Source organism: Cyprinus carpio, chromosome B9, assembly GCF_018340385.1.
Source record: "Cyprinus carpio isolate SPL01 chromosome B9, ASM1834038v1, whole genome shotgun sequence".
NCBI classification, from domain to species: domain Eukaryota; kingdom Metazoa; phylum Chordata; class Actinopteri; order Cypriniformes; family Cyprinidae; genus Cyprinus; species Cyprinus carpio.
Genome location: NC_056605.1, coordinates 32,573,374 through 32,593,235, shown reverse-complemented (window position 1 = coordinate 32,593,235; position 19,862 = coordinate 32,573,374). Strand labels below are relative to the sequence as shown.

The following is a 19,862-nucleotide window of genomic DNA, read 5'->3' as shown; positions in this document are numbered from 1 at the left end:
CTCACTCAAGATAATTATTAATGTACTTGCATGTCATGAATTACATATGACGTTTAGATGACCTAAACAATCCTTTATGGCGTATCTATATGTACAGAGCTTGCAAACTGCACATTTAAAAACACATTGCGAAAATGCGTATATAACATATGTACAGGGAAACCAACATACTGATGATTTAGATTAAAATATTCAAAAAAATGACAGATGGATCAAGCAGAATTTTTAAAACACTTGAGAAATTGAATTGGATTTAGAGGGGTTTTGTACTTTGCTTTTCATTTTGAAATATAATGGATTCCCAAACCTATACCAATATTTCAATCCCACACAAGCAAGAGCGGCACAGCCGCTGAACGCGAACACATGTGGGTGTAATCCCTCTCTTCCTTCCTTTGCTCAATTACAAAAACGCTAGTCCTCTGCCCCCTCAAAGGTTTACCCACTGTTGGCAAGGGCAAAAATGAACGGTAAACCCCATGCAGCAGAGCATCGGCCAGTGAGATTAGCGTGATGTGGAGCAATGAAGAGCCTACCTCGGTTTTTAAGGTGAGTGGGATTAACATGAGGTAAATTTATCTGGTTCCACCTGTCACAACTACAACTGTCTGTTATTGCTCATGACAGAGCTAAATATGTCAGTGCAGAGTGGTAAGCCAATGCATATCGAACTGGAAAATATAGATGGATGATAATGTAAATAGGACTTAAAAAGCAATAATCAAGGTCTGATTTTAACAAGAGATAGGACTCTTTCATAACAGACAGATTGTGTATTTATAATACACACAAAAATCTTAAACGAAAGAATCACAAGAGTGTGCAGAGTGTAAACATATTTCCACTGGAATTATCAAGGGAAACATAAGCTGATCATGTTGTTAGACAAATGACTGGAGTTGAGCCTCATTGAAATAAATTAAAGACAGATTAGTTTAAACTAGAAGAACAGAAGGAGATGAATAAAAAGGTGAAATAAGCAAAAAGAGGAACTGTAAAATCCAAGAAGACATCATGGTCACTTTGATAATCTAAGTAACAAGAAAGTAACAAGAAAGGCAATAATTTTCAGGCTTTGGTTTCAGCGGTTAAAACTCTCTTTGTCAGCTGATTGACACATTATAACTGTAATTTAGTTAGAAATGATGTAATGTAATACATAGTACCTTTCATTCCTAACCAGGGTCACTTGGAAGATTCAGCACAAAGATATAAAACTGAAATAATAACTGAAATTATAAGGGCTTTCCATAGTTTAAAATAATTGTAACACTTCATAATAAAAATGTACCACATTAGTTAATGCATTAATGCTTTGATTTTAATAAGGTATTGGTATTAAATAATCATTGACTAACATTTATAAATGCTAAAGAAGTATTTTCATAGTTCGTTCATGTTAACTAATGTAAACACACATTGAACTATTTTTTAAGTTCGACATAATGATAATGCAAAATGATATGCTGTTTAAAACAAGAGTTAGACTTGAAAAATTGAATATATCTAGGTTAATTACATTTGCTTGATGAAAACGTCCTTTATAATATGGTCAAAAATAGATATGCTAACAGATTAGCAACTGTATAAAGTGGTACAACAACTTCTTCTTCTTCTTATAGTACACTCATTATATGTCATTATTGCTCCACTGTCAAAGAGAAATTCTGAGTCTTTTAAAGCTAAAAATATGGTCCTTGATGAAAGATACAGTGCTAATGGCGAAAGGAAAAAGCACCATGGAAAAGAGTCTGAAACTTCTAATTGCTAATTAGTTATTTAGTCACACACAATTATCCAAAGCGATTACGCTGCACTTGTTACGGAGACAGTCTTCCAGGAAGAGCCTGAGGTTAAGTGTCTTGGTCAAGGGTGAAATGGTGAGAGGTCATGGATCAAACCCCATGAAGTTTGAACATACAACCTTTGCTCAGCTCAGATCTATAACCACCAAACCCATTTGGTTCATTTTTTTTTTTGCATGATATTTAGGTATCATCTTGTTAACTGGCCGATATTAGAGATTTTTTAAAATGTATTGCATCACTTGATATTGGATATTTAATTGTTCATGCTTATTTCCTCTGTTTTTAAATTTAGATTACCTCTGCCATCATCTAATGCTCAGCACACATTTTTATCACACTTTTAAACGCAGTCTTAAGCAAATCTTAATATGAAATATCCATGTTTATACTACTGTGTATTATAATGTTGTGGTGTCTAAATTCACTTTTAACATTTAAAATGACTGATGGTTTTAGTGTTTTATTTTTAATTGATTTAAATTTAATATTGACCATTTATTATTTATCGGCAACAATCTAAAAAATAATTATCTGAAAATAATAATCAACATATGGCCAAAATTGCAAATTCTGTACATTTTCCAATTTATCTAAATATACATTTTTAGCCCCTTTTATTAATTTGGTGATAAAAGAACAGTGCATTTTTATCAATGTCATTTAATGCATAAACATTAACAGTGGTAGCACAGGAAATATTACCATCTATTGGTGATGATTTTAACCTGGAACAGACAGTCCATGAACATCTCCATAGCACTCCTGAATCCTTTGTGATCCATCTGTCCCTCTGAGTTCCATGAGTGATCGAAGTTCTTTGAGTGTGGCAGCCAAAATCTCCATCATGATTGACCTCTGTCTTGTACTTCGACCCACGGAATGAGTTTTTTGTTGGCCATAGTCCTGCTGAAGAAGTGCACAAAAAAAATGGAGGAGAAGTGGCTTCCTCTGAGGTAAGCAGTGACAATATCCAGACTTAATTCCTCAGGGACACAAAAACCGACTCTTCTGATGACGCACCAGATGTAATTCAAATGCCATTTCCATTTATTTTCTGGTGTATTTTCTCTCATCTTAGGTTGATCAGAGTCACAGGAGGTCAAAATCATCAGGTTTTGTACCAATTACATCTAAAACAAAAAAAAAAAAGCAAGTTCATTTCATGCTCTATCATTCCCATGTCAGCTTATATGACTATTTATAACTTGAAGCCAAATAAAATGTGATTATTCATGTTCTGTGTCACATCTGCCAGATCAAGTGCTACCACTGTCAATCAACAAAGGAAGTAACATCAAAACGTATGGTCTCGCTGGTTTAAAGATGATGTTGACAGGTATGCAAAGTGACAGCTGGCTTTTGTTGTAATGTCCCTTGAGTGGAAAGATCCTGTTACGTCTGCTTGAATGGAATGCTAAAATTAGTTCTGGTTACATAAAACCAGCGTCTCGTCTAGAAGAGAGACCCTGCCAAAGACAACAGACATGACTCAAAAGTTGTGTTCGAAAAAAATAGAGTGGGAAATAAAAGTTTTAGAGGGCATTCGAAAGAAAGTGTAATTGAATGAACAAATGATTGAACCAGTGTTATATTAATATCGTTTATTATTTATATTTCAGTTTTAGTTTATTTCTAGTAAATTTCAGTGCTTCATATTAAATTTATTTCAGTTAGTTGTAAAGGCAGTTTTTCTAATGGTCATTTTAGTTCAAATTTTTTATCTTTAGCTTTAATTTAGGTAATCATAATAAACATGGATTGAAAAATAAATAAACTATTTTTAACCAAAATCAGCGAATGAAATCTAGGAATTTTATATAATTGTAAATTATGTTGAGATTCAAAAGGCTGTTTGCAGTGACATCTAAAGCCCTCTCAAAGGTCATGGACAACAAAACATTGTTTGGGTCATCTTGAATAAATTTGCATTTTTAAGACTTTAAGCACCGCTTATTCTTTGATCATTAAATGTTTGCTGCTCACAAACCTATTGAAATTTTACCTTAACCTTTTTATCTGTATCAACAAAAAAGTCTTTTATTTCCCAGTTACAGAAAAAAAAAACTTGCCAAACAAATGACTTAAATAATGATTTTACAGAAGCACTAAACTAAAACAAACCATGATAGTCAACATACTTCAATTCATTATCATAAAACAAATGGAAACAGTACTCACAGATTTGTTTACATGTCCATTACGGCAACAATGAGAACAAATGCAGCCCCTCGCGACCAGCACAGTCAGAAGGTGCTGCTTTCAGAGACTGAGCGAATCGCCGTCACGTTCAACTACTCCAAACAACACATAGTCTGTACTACAAAGCAAATGCCAAAAATTCACCTTTACTACATAAAATGATTTGACCTTCAGTGGACGGTCTTGAGGAGCACAGTCTCCACTAGAGGAAATGCTTGCTGAATGATTATCTCAGAAAGCTTCTTGCTTAATCTAATTAGTCAATCTGTGGCAGTAGTAAGACACAGAGCCACTGCTGCTGTAGGGAAGAGTATGCACTATTGAACACAGACAAACATATTCACTCCTTTCCTAGATAGTAGCCTCAGTTCATTCAGACTTCTGGAGGAACTAAGTGCAGCCGGATAATGCCCGAGGCACAAGAGTATACAAAAACCATTTATTTGATAAATTTATTTGAATCACAAATAGACTTGTACAAGTAAAAGAGGAATTTTATAAATACTCTCAAGAATAAGGCTGAAAGAACAGCTTGAATGTCACTATAGATGTTTTTATGTCTCATTTATGTGGTGACCCAAACTGGTATTGCAAGATTATTTTGATAAAGAGTATCTACACACAGCACCTTTTTCATTTCAGTGTCAAACTAAATTATTGTGAAAATAAACTGGATACGGAAAGAATTCGTGAATGTTTCTGTGACAGAATGCTGAAAATCTATATTTACTCATGCTGTGAATGAGTGTGAGTCACGTTGTGATGCCGCATGATGCTCTGCAAGTCAGATGTGGAATCTTACTGTCTAAATGAAGTAAATAAGTGAGAAATGTTAATGAATGAGCATTTGACAGGAATAACTTGCCATTCTAAAGGACAAAAATAAATATATAAGCGCTATATATGGACAGAATTTTTCTACCTAATATGGCTAATGCTGCAGCACTGTATTTTTGCTGTGTGTCACATAAAACCTTACCAAAATAGGCAAGAATTTTTTTTCAACAAAGAAATAACTTTTCACAAGCCAAGCTCTATCATAATGCACTTTGTATAGAGAGATCCAGCACTGTCTCTACTGGCTTGAATATTTAGTGCTTTAAAACGTCACAAAAGTATTTCAGTAATTTTTAAGGGATTTACCTTGAGTAAAGTAATTTGATGTTTACTCGGTCATTGTCGCGCACAGTTCGACCCAAGTTGTTTTTTTGCCGCCCTTTAAAAAGTGAGTTAGCATCTTAAAAGTTTATATCAAATGTTTAAATCAAAATAATTACGTTTTTTTTTTTTTTTTTAGGTACATTTGTAATGTGTTAACATATAATAAGATAAACAATGATATGCATTTCATCGAAGCGCTTGAACAGCGAACTGTTGCTATGGTTCACACCTCCTAGCCGACTGAACTTGTGTTATTAGCATAGCATCTGTAATGAAAAATTCGGCGTTATCCAAACAAAACAACTGTGTATATACATAGTAACGTACAGGCCTAAATATTAAATCATGTTTTAAGACCCCATCAACTCCCCATAATTTGCATCCTGACTGGCTAAAAGGTTGCTATTATGCCATTCTCCAAATTCATCACCATAAAAATTATAAACAAATTATAAACCTAACTTGACGAATCAAAACCCAATGCTCACCGACCACCAAAGCAGAAAGCATGCCTCAAGGCAGTTATGAAGTCATTTTGCTATCAATGCAAAAATCATCTTGGCAACACAATTAAAACTGCGCGCAGTAAAAGGCCCATATGATCTCTATCTTGAAATATGCACATCACACGTTTACAAGACAGACTAAAAAAACTCTCCATCAGTAGACTAGATCTGATGACGCACGCGAAATCTACCAGACTATCTTACAAGCAGTTGAAAAATTATTCTCTGCAGAGATTCATCTGAAAACATTTTTTCCCAAATATTTATAGGGAGATATTTGGAAAGGGAAAGGAACAGTAGCCTAATGAATTTGTATAAATAATAACCATTTTGCTGTCAGAAGTTATTAAGCAGAACATTTAGGATTATATAAGAAAAAAACAGGCATGAAAAAAACGAGTCTTGATCACGCGGATTCCCATGTGAATTTTTTTAGAATAACTTTAAAAACAGTATGTTTCCGCTACTAAACATTTAAACGGAATGTTTCCGCTAAACATTTCGAACTCTATTGACTTGCTATTCGGTCCCTGCTGTAATATCTGTAACAACCATTTTAGCCAAATAGTGTAGACAAATGTTCTTTGCATAGGCTACCATGTGTACCCACCTTTGAACCGGTGCGCGTCAGTGTCCACTAGACACATCAATAGCCTCTCGCCGTAGATCCACAACTCGATCCTTGTAAACAGACCCGCCCACCGAGCTCTAGTCCGTGGAAGTATGTACGTCAGAGGCACGGCCCTCGGGATTTAACTCACACTCCATTGGCCAGCAGCTCTGTCCCAGGTACAGGGGTCATCCTTGTTTGAACAGCTGTCCATCACCAGCAACCAGCGAAGACCAACGTTAGATGTGATGGCAAAAAGCGGGCCATGCTAAACTTGATGTAGTTATTACTGGCAACAAGAGGAGAGAGCCATAGTGAGTGTTAATTTATAAATGATCTTATTGAAGACTTTAGCTCCACATCCCGCCCATCTAGATCTAAAATAATGCTACAATGAAGAAAATAATATATATATTAATCTGTCAGTACAGAACCATACACTAGCTATAGATTCAGGATAGAAAGTTACTGAACATGTTATGTGTGTGTGTGTGTGTGTGTGTGTGTGTGCAGGGGTTAAATTTGGATGTTGGGGGCTCTGTGGTTTCAGGCTTTCTCCTCACAATAATGTTATATCAATTGACAAGCTGTAAAATTAGGCCTATTACAAGTTGAGAGAGTTCTTGAACACTAAAACGTTCTGATCAAAATCATTTAGAGGCTGGCAGTATGCAAAGCTACAACGTCTGCCGGATTTTTTCAATTACAAATGTAAGACTGTTAAAACACCTTTTTTAAGACCTGCAAAAATGCATTTTTATGTCAAAAAAAAATTTTTTTTAATACCACTATGAGGCAGGGCCTAGGACAATGTCTATGGTAACATATTAAAAAGTAAAATCACTGAAATACATGTGAGTTACAACTCAGATAAGGTTTTTACAAAATGATAAATCTCAAATTTCAGCATTTAAACCATTTTTTTTTATTCAGAAAAGGGATGAGTTAGAAGTATAAATGATTATAGTAATTTAAAACGGTTATATGGGCTGGAGGTTTGCCCATTGGGTCTGAACAAAAACTCCAGACATGGCTTACGCAAAGCCACTGATGGCAAAGCCTGCAAAATACTTATGTTCGTTGCAAATGTTTGTATTGCATTGACTTTTTTGTGAACTGAAATGACATTTGTCGATGGCTCTTATAAATTCAGTTTTTCTCAATTCTGTTACATGCAGAATGTGTTCCATTCAATGTTGTTCCATCAACAACCTTTTCACCAGATATTTTAATATTTTACATTTAACACATAGTGATCTTTGCATCAAACATATTTTAGATGGAAAACGGGCTGTAAAAGATAGATATAAATAGGTTTCGCGACTAATAGGTTTTATTGGTTAAGTAAATGCAACCAATCCATAACATCCGCCTATGTCTGTGTTGCTTATACACCCAGACAGATAATGATTTATTCAACAAGATGCTCATTTTCATTCACAAACACGTAACAGATATTTAGGCTAATAAAAACACACAGGGAAATAACAAAACAACCGATCTTTTAAATAAATGCAAACCTACTAATATAATTAAAGTATGTTAAATTGTACAGATACAGTTATAAATAAGGTTACCAAATAACAGGTTAATAAACATGCATGAGTCAAAAATATTGATAAATCCAATTCTGGCAGATATGGATACTCCTCCTATCAAGACCTTAACCATGAACCTTGGGGGACTCAATTTTTTTTTCTTTTAAAATAACTATAATTTAGAAATAAGTTTTTTTTGTCTCGTCACATGCAGTTTATGTTACACGAATCAGTCGAAATGTTAACCTACTGGTACATGACAGCCTATTTTTTCAATTCAAAATTATTTTTACAAAAACGTCGGAAGAAGTTGTAACAACGAATATACAATTTTAATTGCAAAAATTAAGATTATTGTTTCATTACATGTTTATCTATTTGCATTAATTTGACCTCACCAGCTCTTTGACATTAAAAACAAGCGGCACGCAAGTAAAGCCCTCCTTCTTTGATTTGGATTGGCCTGCCCAAACATTGACACTGATGAGCGCTGAGGCTAAAAAATATATCTTCTTGTCATCCCCAAATGACAAACAGAGAAATGGGCAATAAAAATGTAGCAGAGCAGCATCAAGATTATTAAAAATTGGGGGATACTGTTTGTCTTTATGTATTTATGGGGTATGATAATATTATTATCACTCCCTCAGACTCTATGGTGGTTTACGGCTATATTAAAAAAAAAACAATTGCCAAAATAAGTATAGAAAAATCATGGATGTGATTGTTTGTATGTGTTGTGTTTTTTTTTGAAATGGTACGATGAGGTAAAGCGCGGCATTGCTTCATTGCTTTAAACTCCAACTGCCCCGCCCCCCCCCCCCGACCCCGCGTTACCCCCCCCCCCCCCCCCCCCCCAACTCCCCCCCCCCAAAAAACAAAAAAAAGCTCTGTCTCAGGGACGGTACGAGGAGCACGTAGCACCTCGCTTAAACCGGATCTATCTATAAATAGTGCTGCCTATCCGCTCGGCTACAGCGCGGGCAGGCTCTCGCGACGCGTGCCTCCATCACTAAAACCCCGCTGCGCCATAGCCCATGGTCGATTGAGCATCCGCCCCTGCCTCCAATTTTGCAGTATCAAACCTTTTGAGGTGAAAAAGAAGTATCTCTTATTGGATTTAATGCTCACACTTCACATCTCACTATATTGAAAAAAAAAAAAAAAAAAATAATCCCTGCTTGCAGATAATATAATGAATTATTATAATATTAATCAAGGTCACTGAATATGGATAGTAAAATTAAAAGTCTGTAATTTTGTCAATCCAAACCTGACTTTCTTTTTCTGTGAAAACACACAAAAAATAGATACTTTGAAAAATTTTGGAAACCTAACAGTTTCCCATTGAATTCCATAGTAGTATTTGGCCATTTGGAAGTCATTTCTTTAAAATATAGTTTATGTTCCAAGAAAGCAGGCTTTATGACTGCTTTTAAACACACTTAAGCGAGTTTTAAAAAACGTTTTTTTTTTTTTTAAAGTACATTTTTAAAATGCAATATTTCAATCTTTTGTCAAATACTTTAAAGTGCACATATTTAAATGTACTTAAAATAACTGGATTATAACTTTACTGTAGCGTGTATTTGATATTACATTAAAGTATCCAATGTACTATGTATAGTAAATATACTATAGTTAACTACTTCCTATATTGATCCTAATCGTGGTTCGTCATTCTGAACCAGTCATTCCCTCCCCCAGCCACGCTTCTGGAAAGTTAGAGATCAAGCCAAATGTCTTTGATGATCATGCCCTCCCATATCACCCTTAGCACTGCAAATGACGCCTGATGGATGTCAACCTCTGCCCACATGTGGAGTCGAGCATGTGTCTGTGCGGCATCCATACAGCGTAAAATGATTTGGTTAAACGCACAAGGCATGTATGCGTTAACATAACGTGACAACCAGGCACATGCACACCAGTGCTCACTGTCATAGGATTACATTGGGGAACACTTTAGCGTAACACATACACGCTGCACAAACACAGCAGGATTACAAACACAGTTCCACACAGACATAGCAAGATTACAGAGACACATACAACCCCCCTCGTTCTGCCCCCAACACAGGATACAGACTGACTGGATTAGAGAGGCGAACAGATTCACATTCGAGGGAAATTACAATACAGTGCATGTCAAAAACTCTCTTAAAATGTTGCTTTGAAGATAAAACACAAATGCATGCACTTATTATGAATCTTACTTACATAGCTAAACTGCTAATATACACATCCGTATCTGATCAGATGTTGATTTTAACAAAATGTACAAAATGGCCATTTTGGTTGCCTTGAGTGACAGATACAACGTGCATGACAGCAAAAATGTGATTCTAAAAGACAAGGGAATGAGGTTTAAATTGGTTTAATTGGCACCCGCTGGATTGATCAGCTCTGTTGGACTGCTCTCATTGAGATATTGAATAGCATTCTTGCAAAGAGCAGAAGCAGAAGACCACACATCACACCACCCATCTTACCACTTTTATGTGCACGCACAGCCACGCACACATCACAAACCACAGACCGTCACAGTAATAGCCTCACTAATCTTCTCCGCAATGGTTTTAAAGCGCTGAAAAGAAGCTTAATAATTTAAGAGGAGGGAAAACGCAGCATGACTTTTAAGGACTATGCACAGAGATTAGCAACCCTTGCTCCACACAGGATTACAATAGGACACAATTTCGCATATGGACTGAAAAGATGATGATCAAAAATGCATTTCGGTGTATCAATATGTTAAAGAAGAACGACCAAATAGACCGATGGAACAGAAAGTTTTTTGCAGTACAATATAGTATTCTAAGTCTATCTTAAAAAAAACTTGTCCATTTGTTAGACTTGCATTGCATTCAATTTACTGCTTGTTTTCTTTGCTTGCATATGCATTGCTCTTGTTTTGTTTTGGATTTGCTTCCATTGTTCCTAATTGTAAGTCGCTTTGGGAACTGTAAATTTAAACAGAGTTTTTCGTGGTTTGAGGGTTTCTTTGTAGAAAAAAGGAGTCGACGACAGCAGCTTGTACTATACATTTGTCCGCACATACCTCTAACCTAAGATGAAAATCGACATTTGTCCTAAATGTTATTCAACGTCCAATGTTTTTTCCGTGACCCCATATGAACTTTTTTTGCTTCTGCGGAACTCCTAAGAAAATAGTCTGAAATAATGGTGATACACCAAAAACGTTTTTATCAATACAATGTAAGTCAAAGAGACCCGAATCAGTTTAACTACCAACATTACCATTAAACTGAAATATTTGCTTTTTTGTTCAAGCAGTAGAAAGAAAGTCATTACCAGTTTGGAACAACATCATTGTTATAATAATTTATAACCTAATAATTTTAAGGTTTTTGTTAAACATGCCTTCCGGGGGTGGGGGGGGGAATTAAAATTTTTTAGTTTTTTTTTTTTTTTTAACATGATGGCATTCTGTTTGTGCAAAAAACAACATTTTTTTTCTAAAATTTGATATGACAAAGCACATACATGAAACATATACTAATAGATTGATTGAAGTTACTAAAACAGAAAGATAATTTTTTTAAAAAAAGTTTACTTGCAACTGCAAAAACAAAACAAAAAACCTTTGAAATAAAGAAATTGTAGCATTTTTGGTTTTACAGAACTGAACTTAATCTCTAAACTTCAAACGTATATTTCATTAACGCGATATATTATTAGTTTGTATATATTAATATATCAAAATAATAAGTCATGCCCTGTTACGGATCCTATTACATTAACATTTCATTATTAACTGGTGTTTGCCATTTTACCAAATTAGAAATTACCAGGTTTTTACCTTTGGCATTGTTACAGTCATTTACTGTTAAAATTACACAAAAAACTAATATATATATGTTTTATGTTGGATTTTTGATGTGGATAACTAAAATGTTTTGCAGAGAATGTTCCACTGAGAACAGGAACTAATAATAATAAAATAAAATATTGTATAAAGCAATCAACGCTTTCTTGCACAGATGGACTGCCATACTTCCCACTTTCAGCTTTTTTAATGCATCTGACAAGATTTATGCAAAAACTTCTTGGCAGACCCTGAACATTAACTGGGCCACATCTCTCTCTCACCCAGTTAGTTGATGAATTGATCGTTGTGACACTCCATCCTGGACTGGACTTGTTGACTGGTTTCTTCATTAGAGAAGGCGCCCCCCCTCTATTATTAATAGCTTAGCAGAGGCTTGTAATGGTCAAGTGCATTAGTTGAGATTTCAAACACACTGCATGAAGATCTGGGTAGGATAAAAGCAGCTGTTTATTTTATTACTAAGAATATGTATTTATATTTTATGAATATAAGTAACTGCAGTAGTCAAGAACTGCCTCTGAGTTGTGACAAGTATGTGGAGATATGTGATCTTAATAAAACCTCACAACGTGAGCTATTAGCATTACCTTAATGTAGAATTATACATTATTTCTTCTTTGGGGCATTTTCTATACTTTTATCTACAACCTATACTTCTAGTAAGCTACACTTCTTATCGGCTTATACTGAGACTTCTTCTCATTTCTCACCGTTACCGATGGGTGGAGCAACATGTAAGATTTGTTATGTTTTCAATGACAAACAAGTTGTCTTCCTCCCAGGCGGCCGCATTTCTGTTTAGAGAACCACGAGTGTATTAAAATTTCAGGACGTTTTTATTTAGATACATTCGTACATTAAAACCCTAACTGTTGTCAAAATCGTTAATTTTGTTTACACACTGGCGTGGAAAACTGTGCTGCGATCTTGCTTTAAACGATTAAAACCAAAAAACCTCATCTTCTACCATCATCAAAACGACTCTGATTGTTCAATTCTGAAAAGCGATGAAAAGAAGTAACAGCCCCACTGATCGTGTTTGTCTCTGCGGTTGCCTGTTCTTTTTTCTCAGCGTTCGGGATGTATCTGGATACGACCAATTTTTAATTACAGTTGCATGCCCGATATTCACACATAATTCTGGTTAATGCTAGACAGAAGCTGCAGTAGACATAATCCGTCAGGTGACTCGCGCAGGGTAGCCTACAGGGCGCACGACATTCCACCCTACCGGGCGCCAGGACTGTGTTTCTGGACTTTAAAAGTCTTTAATACACATAAAAGAGCTAAAATGAATACTGTACTAACATTCCTCAGGGTCTAGTAAGCCACGCACACACAATTTAATGCTAAGTACCGTTTCTTTGTTGTGTTCTTTTAGCCATAGTCAGTACCAAAAAAAAGATCTCGTGAAGGCGTTTTGATTGTTACTGTGCTATCCAACCACCTAATTCGATTAGTCAAACCAAATTTGCATTCAACAAATTTTATATTCATTTTAACAGACGCAAAATCACTCCGTCCTTCAAAATAGGGCACTTAGTAGCAGCGCTATCCGGGGCTGTGCTCGTACGGCGCCTTTTTCCTGGGAGGGAAGGTTAAACAGAAGCCCACTTCACCTGCACTATGAGCCCTAGAAATCTGTTGTTCACGAAGTGATAGAAATATGGATTCGGCGTCGGAGACCCAGGCTTCTACTCATCATAAAGTAGTCGTTCGGTGTTTTTTTGCCGAAACTAAGCATAATGTGGCTTAAGCCAACTAACAGGCTGTTTTAAATGGTGCACTAGTTTCACTGAGATATCCCAAAGCTGATACAGCTGCGCTCGAGCAACTCAGCGCTTTTCGACAGAGGAGGAAAAAATTCCTCTAAAACAGCCTGGAGAATTGAGATGTGCAATCTTAAAATTTGCCTCGCTCTCTAACAACCTGTGTTCAGATTGTGTTCAGGAAGTCATTATTATGTTTATTTTTTCAGTGCAATACTCAGAGAAATGGGGCTTGAGGAGAAGATGACAACTGAGCAGATGGCCAAAAAGTGGGAAAACCTAGGTTGGTCTCACTTAAAGGTTGGGGTCCCTCACTGCTAATTGTGTTTTGCAGATGCCCAGCTTTCACAGAACATATTCAACCGTTTAATGCATTTCACACTTCATTACAAGGATGCAAAAATATCCTCCCGCCGGTTTGGGAGAAGAACCCCACCTGCTTGAAAATGGTTCGAATCTCATGGACGAGGCTCTGGGTGAAGAGTTTGATGAAACCGTCAGCCAGCAAGTGATCACATCAGAAGCTGGACAATGATAGATTGCACCTCATCCAGTAGTAAGCTACGCCAGATTAAAGTCGGACAGGAAATACTGGAATTCCCTGGAATAGGAAGAACTTCGGTGAACGTGCCGCCAGCCTCAAACTGGATCTGGTTAAGCGGGGAAGACAAAAAAGGCAAGCAGACGACACAAACTCACTCGCTGGATATCATGAGATCCAAACTTCAAAGAGAAAGACGGCTTCTCGAAAGGGGCTGGAGGCCTGGACAGAGAAAACGGCCTTCTAAGAGCGGCGAAGGGCCCTTACCCGTCGGAAAGTAGCAACTCTTCAGCGGGACGAAAGCCCAGGTAGAGAAGGAACAAAGCTGCGGAGTTAACAGAGATCAGAAGCGTCTTTGTAACAATGAACAGAACCCGACATGCAGAAGAATGAGAGACTTTGAGAGGGACAAGCGTCCTTGAAGAGACAGAAAGTGGCAGCATATCCGGGATAAACGGCGAAAGCAGTTCAAGTTGCAATGGGCTGGGACGCACACAACGAAAAACCGAGAAATATTATATTCTTACTGACAAGTGAATTGAAAAAGTTGCAACGATCTGAATGGGGCAAGCCTCAGGTTAAAACTGCTATGAGTTACTGCATGATCTGAGCGCAACTTCCGTGGTTGTTTTGACTGAAGATACGTACGTACACATCCAGAATGGCTCCCACATACATTGACAGCGTTGCACAAGCTAAAATATTTTGTGAGATTGGTTGTAAATTTGAAAGAAACAATGAGTGTGGTGCTTTATCAGTTCATGAAATAATTAAATAACAGTGCTCTTGGAAGTAAAGTATCCCATTTGTGCCACACAATGAATTCAAAACAAGATTCGTGGTCCACCTGTGGTGGCATTGCGACAACGGATTAAATCCATCTAAAAGTATAAAACTGTTTCTACTGTAGAGACAACTGAACCCCATCTAGGAGTAACAAATAGTCATGTGTTGTCACACAAAGGAATCCTTCTGGCCCTGTTATAAATCGTGCTTCCATTGTGCAGTCCAGAAGTTATGCTGTGGGGGCGAGTCAAGTTTTTAGGTTTTGTGGCTGTCACAAGAACCGACCACTGAAAAAAAAGAATACACCAGAGCCAGGGTAACAACGAGGCCTGGGCGCCCAGGTGTTTTGCTGTGTAGGGTTAGGGTGCTTTGTGTGGGATTTGTGTATTAGGGGTGGATGAAAAAGAAAGCAAGAACGAAAAAATCTAGCTTCGGTGTTAATGGAGTGCCAGGATATTTTAGTGTCAGGGAGCGAAGGTTGGAGGCAGCCAAGAGGTGGGTTGCACTGTGGATTTCAGCTTGAGTCAAAAGGGTTATGAATGTGGTGGAGGGGCCCAGTAAGTAACCGTGCGGTTGATTACAGGATTCAAACATATTTTGGATGACTCCAGCCATTGCGTATAAAAACTTGGAGACATATAATATATAACTAAAAGATGAGAAGGAATTAAAAGGAAGATGCTTATTTTCTGATTAGAATTTTGTTCTATAGTTACACTGAGTTTGTTGTTTCTCTCTGCCAAGCTAGAGGGCAAATAATTAAATAGAATTCGTCCCTGTCCTTTTAAAAAACCGGGAAAAGATGTGAAGAAGTACCTGTCCGAAAGCGGTTGGTGCAGAAGTGATGAAGAAAACCATAGATATTCACGGTATTACTGTATGTCTCATACAGAGGAGAGTGGCCTCATCTGGCCCTTTCATGAAATGGCGCAACCCTCTCAACAAGTGTGGGAGTGTCATGGGTAGAAAGCGGCAAGGTAGTGCACGCATCAAAAAAAAACTTGCTGTAACTATCTTTTATAAGTTTGCGAGTATAAGTCCATGGTGGATTTAAAACCGGGGTAATGCACTTGATAGGTGCAGACTGCGTTCGATTAATACATAGGATTTATTACTCTATGTTCCAGACTGACAGCTGTCAGTTCCTTATGCTGGTGGTTTGGTTTTGAATGATAGAAAAAGCACATGTTACAGCAGCACCAAAACCTACAGTGAATCTCACGCCGGGACTGGCCGTGTCCGTGTCTGCCCCGCTGTTCTGGTGTCAGGGTCTCACAAGGACACGGAGGCACTGATCAGGTGGCGCATGGGACATGGCTATTTTCCCTCAGGCTCAGGAGGAACACATGCAGGAACAATGGCTGGGAGTATGTATCAGTGTGATTATTATGTCACATATGTGAGTAATTTTACCGCTGCAGTACATGTCGTTTATCTCCCATTAGACCTGCGGGATGGCGTGTTGTTGCTATTGTTTTACACAAGACAGAACAGTTCTTAATGAAGGGGTTTTCAAACTGTTTTAATAACAGGGACCCCCATTTAGGCTGACGACCGGGCTGAAATGACAGGTGAGGGAGAATCCATTTATTACTATGTTAAAGAACAGAAAAGGGGGGACTCGCTTAGTGATTTTAGGTACAATATTAGTGGCAGGATATAAATACATGTACATAACAAAATAGGTCTGGATATAGAAATTATCTTTGTAACAGATTATGGAAGGGATTTAGTTCGAGGGAGGGGAGCGTTAACTGTTGGGAGGGATATGAGATGTAATGCAGTGGATTGTGGTTAACAGGAAATATAGGGACAAATCAGAATATTGGAAATCCAGCAGCCCACACGCCAAGATACAGGTTGCAAAGGGGCAGATAGGAATCATGAATGAAATAACACAGATTTCAAATTCCTGATTTAGAATGATGTGTGAAATATTAATGCAGCAGAAAATTATACCATGGATAAGGAAGAGAAGATATAGGCTGTAAAGCATTTTACGGTTAAGATCTTAAGGAACCACATTATGAGTGTTTGTAAAATAAATAACACAAATGATTTATAATAAATAAAAGCTAAAATGTTCACTGAGACGGATGTCAACCAAACGTTATGTAGCCCCCTAGAGGTCCACCAGTGTGAAACTATGTGTTTTTCTTCTTTGTCTATAAGCAGCTTAAAAGCCTGAAAGTGACAAAGTGTGTTTCTTTTTTAGGCTGGTTCCTACAAGAGACACAATCCCAACCTGGATGGAAAATATTACTTTCTCAAGAGCAAAACGAAAAGTGGGGAATTTTAAAATGACAAATCCAAGGTAAGATGAAACACATCAAATGAAGGCGGTCTTTTTTTTAAGTCAAAATTATTTACTCATATAGCGCACAACACTAATCACATTTTGTCTTCCATAATTCTAAAAAAGAGTAGTTGTAAAATGAAATATGTATTGCATGCAAATTCTCCTGATGTAGTTTCTCTAACTTTCTTCCCCCTAGGTTTTAACAGCTATTGCAAAGGAAGTTGAAAACGGTTGAACCAGAATCCTGGCGGTGGTTCAGACTCATCGGAGACGGCTTGTAGATGGCGATCCCACTGATGCTGACCCTCCTAACCGACCTTTATTGACCACACCTAGCAGATGAGTCTGCATGTGCCCAGCCCAGCCCAGCAAAAAGATGTATCAAGTAGAAATGGGGAGTGATATTCTATAATTACTGACACATTCGAGTAACTCGAAGTCAATAGCTCACTCGACGGTAGCTGCTGAAGGGACCCCTCACTCAGTGCCAGCGCAAAAAAGCGTGAAAGGGCAGATCCAGTAAAAAAAGGACCTACAGAGACTCAAGAGACGACTGACAATTCGAAAGAACTAAACGCAGAACGAGAGCCGGACAGCTGCTGGAGAATGAGTCACGCAGACCGGGCCCGAGAGCTAGTGCTGCTGGAGCGCGAGGAAGGCCATCGACATGAGAGGCGAGGAAAAGGCATTGGATAGAGACAGATCGCCGTTTGTAAAGGACCGAGCTGCGATTTGACTCGGAAAGAGCCTCGGCTGTACACCGGACTATAGCGAGACATGAGGGGGACTATAGCATCCCTTGACAGGAGCCATAGAGGACTTTTCACCCACCCGCCATGGCTCTTGAGACACACAGCACAGGACACCACTGAACCAGGACTCCCCCTTTGCTCGAGGGACACGAAAAAGATTAATATTTTTGTTCTGAACAGCTGATTGAGAGATTTTGAAATCACTAAAAAACTTGTTCATTGGTGCTTGTTCTGAGGGGCATATTGAAAAATACATAAGGTACTAAAATTAAAAGCATTTCAAAATTAAGTTGCCCCTAACAGGAACATTTTCTGTGGAGAGGACAAGGTGTTCACAGCTGTGTCCATAGTTTATAGTTTGAGAGTTTTTCATTGTGTTCAGTACAAGAGGACATAAAGGATAATTCATTTTAAAGTTTGATTCCCCGTAATTTTCAGGTTCTTGGATGCCTTGAGATTAACGGTATAAAGTCTTTGTCTTGCTTATTTTATTTAGTGCCTTAAAAGGGACAGACCTCACACTTGTTTTCTGTGTAGGGATGACCAACGAGTGAGGAGAATGTGTTTTTTATGTTCTTTTCTTCATAGACAATTGCTTTTGTCTTAAAACTGCAAACAAATTGTGACAAATTGAATACTCATTGTTTCCTTAACACTGACTCTGTAGTGTAGGTCGGCTTAACATTGATAATTACCGTTAACATACTTAATTATTATATTAAATCATATATATTTTAATGATTTCAAATATATAAAATCATACATTAGGAACTATGAAATGAGATAAACTGTAAATGGAGCAGGCTCATGAAGTGACTGATTTTGATACTGGTTATACTGTGAGCACAAAAGGGTCATTTCAGTAGGAAGCCACGTGATTGGTAAAAGATAACTTCATGGCCGATTTCGCAATTGGGTTCACGTTGGGTGAACGGTGTACCAACAGAAAGCTGCTTGGTTGAAGTGACATCTGTGGGAGCTGTGCTTTATAGGGCTACATTTCTACTCTATTAACAAAACTTTTTGGTGGTGCACAGAACGTTTTCCTTGCTTACAACAGTGTTTTAAACAAGATGGCGCTTAATTTAAAGTCAACAGGCCATCATCCGAGTGGCGAACAAAACTGTTGAAAATAGTCTGTTTGATGTTGTAGATCTACAGTAGTTTGTATTATAAAGTATACATTATATAAAAACTCATGGTGGACTATGGTTCTGTTGAAGCTTGTTAAAAAACAGGACTTTAAGAGGACAAATTATTTTCCCAGTTTGTAGGGTGTTATAGAAAAAAACAAACATAACTGTATGTAGTGTTCATACAAAATCAGCTGAGTTTCCATATAATTCGTCCAAAAACACAGTATAAAAAAGAAAAAAAAAAAAAAAAAAAAATTTGCATTCTGTTCTTCCCAAGGTTTTGTTTTTTTTTTTTTCGAAGAGTAAAGTTTCAAAGTGGCTGACTAGTTCCTAGTCGTAAAGATAACTTCTGCTTATGGGTGAGTATTGGTGTCTGAACACCCCACCCCCCCACCCCCCGCCCCCCCACAAAAAACCCAAACAAACAAAAAACTAAGCAATACTAAAAACCAATATAGAGATCATTAGTCAGCATTTGACACTCATTTGCCCGGAGTTTTGTCAACTGAGGCCTTAATCTTTAATTTGATTCAGACATAGTTGTTAAGTAAATCTTAAATTCTAATCTCACGACAATGTGCAGCTAAAAGAAACCCTTTTATATTTGATTAACATGTAGGCGCAGTCAGTAGACCTGTGTTTACCTTTCAGTCATGGACAGTTCACTCAGAAATATTAGATTTTTGATTCTTCAGATTGCAAATAGGTATAGGAAATTCTGCATTTACATGGCCAAAATCATGCTTAAAAACAGCTTACAAATCAGTCTCAGTTGATAGTAATGCAGTCTAAACTGGTCAAATGTGTGAGTTTTTCGAAGTACAGAGAACATTGGAAGATTTCTACAGCAGTGGGATTGCACTGGGTTCGACCTTATGAGACGGATCCGCCTGGAGGAGGGGGG

The 19,862-nt window shown here is 37.4% G+C and overlaps 1 protein-coding gene and 1 pseudogene across 1 annotated transcript in view; both read left to right on the top strand.

Moving 5' to 3' along the window:
• LOC109075406 (NACHT, LRR and PYD domains-containing protein 3-like) overlaps window positions 1–19,862 on the top strand; it is a 441,226-nt gene that overhangs the window by 322,426 nt on the left and 98,938 nt on the right. The gene's annotated exons all lie outside the window — the stretch shown is intronic.
• Window positions 514–17,873, top strand: LOC122138393 (annotated as a pseudogene).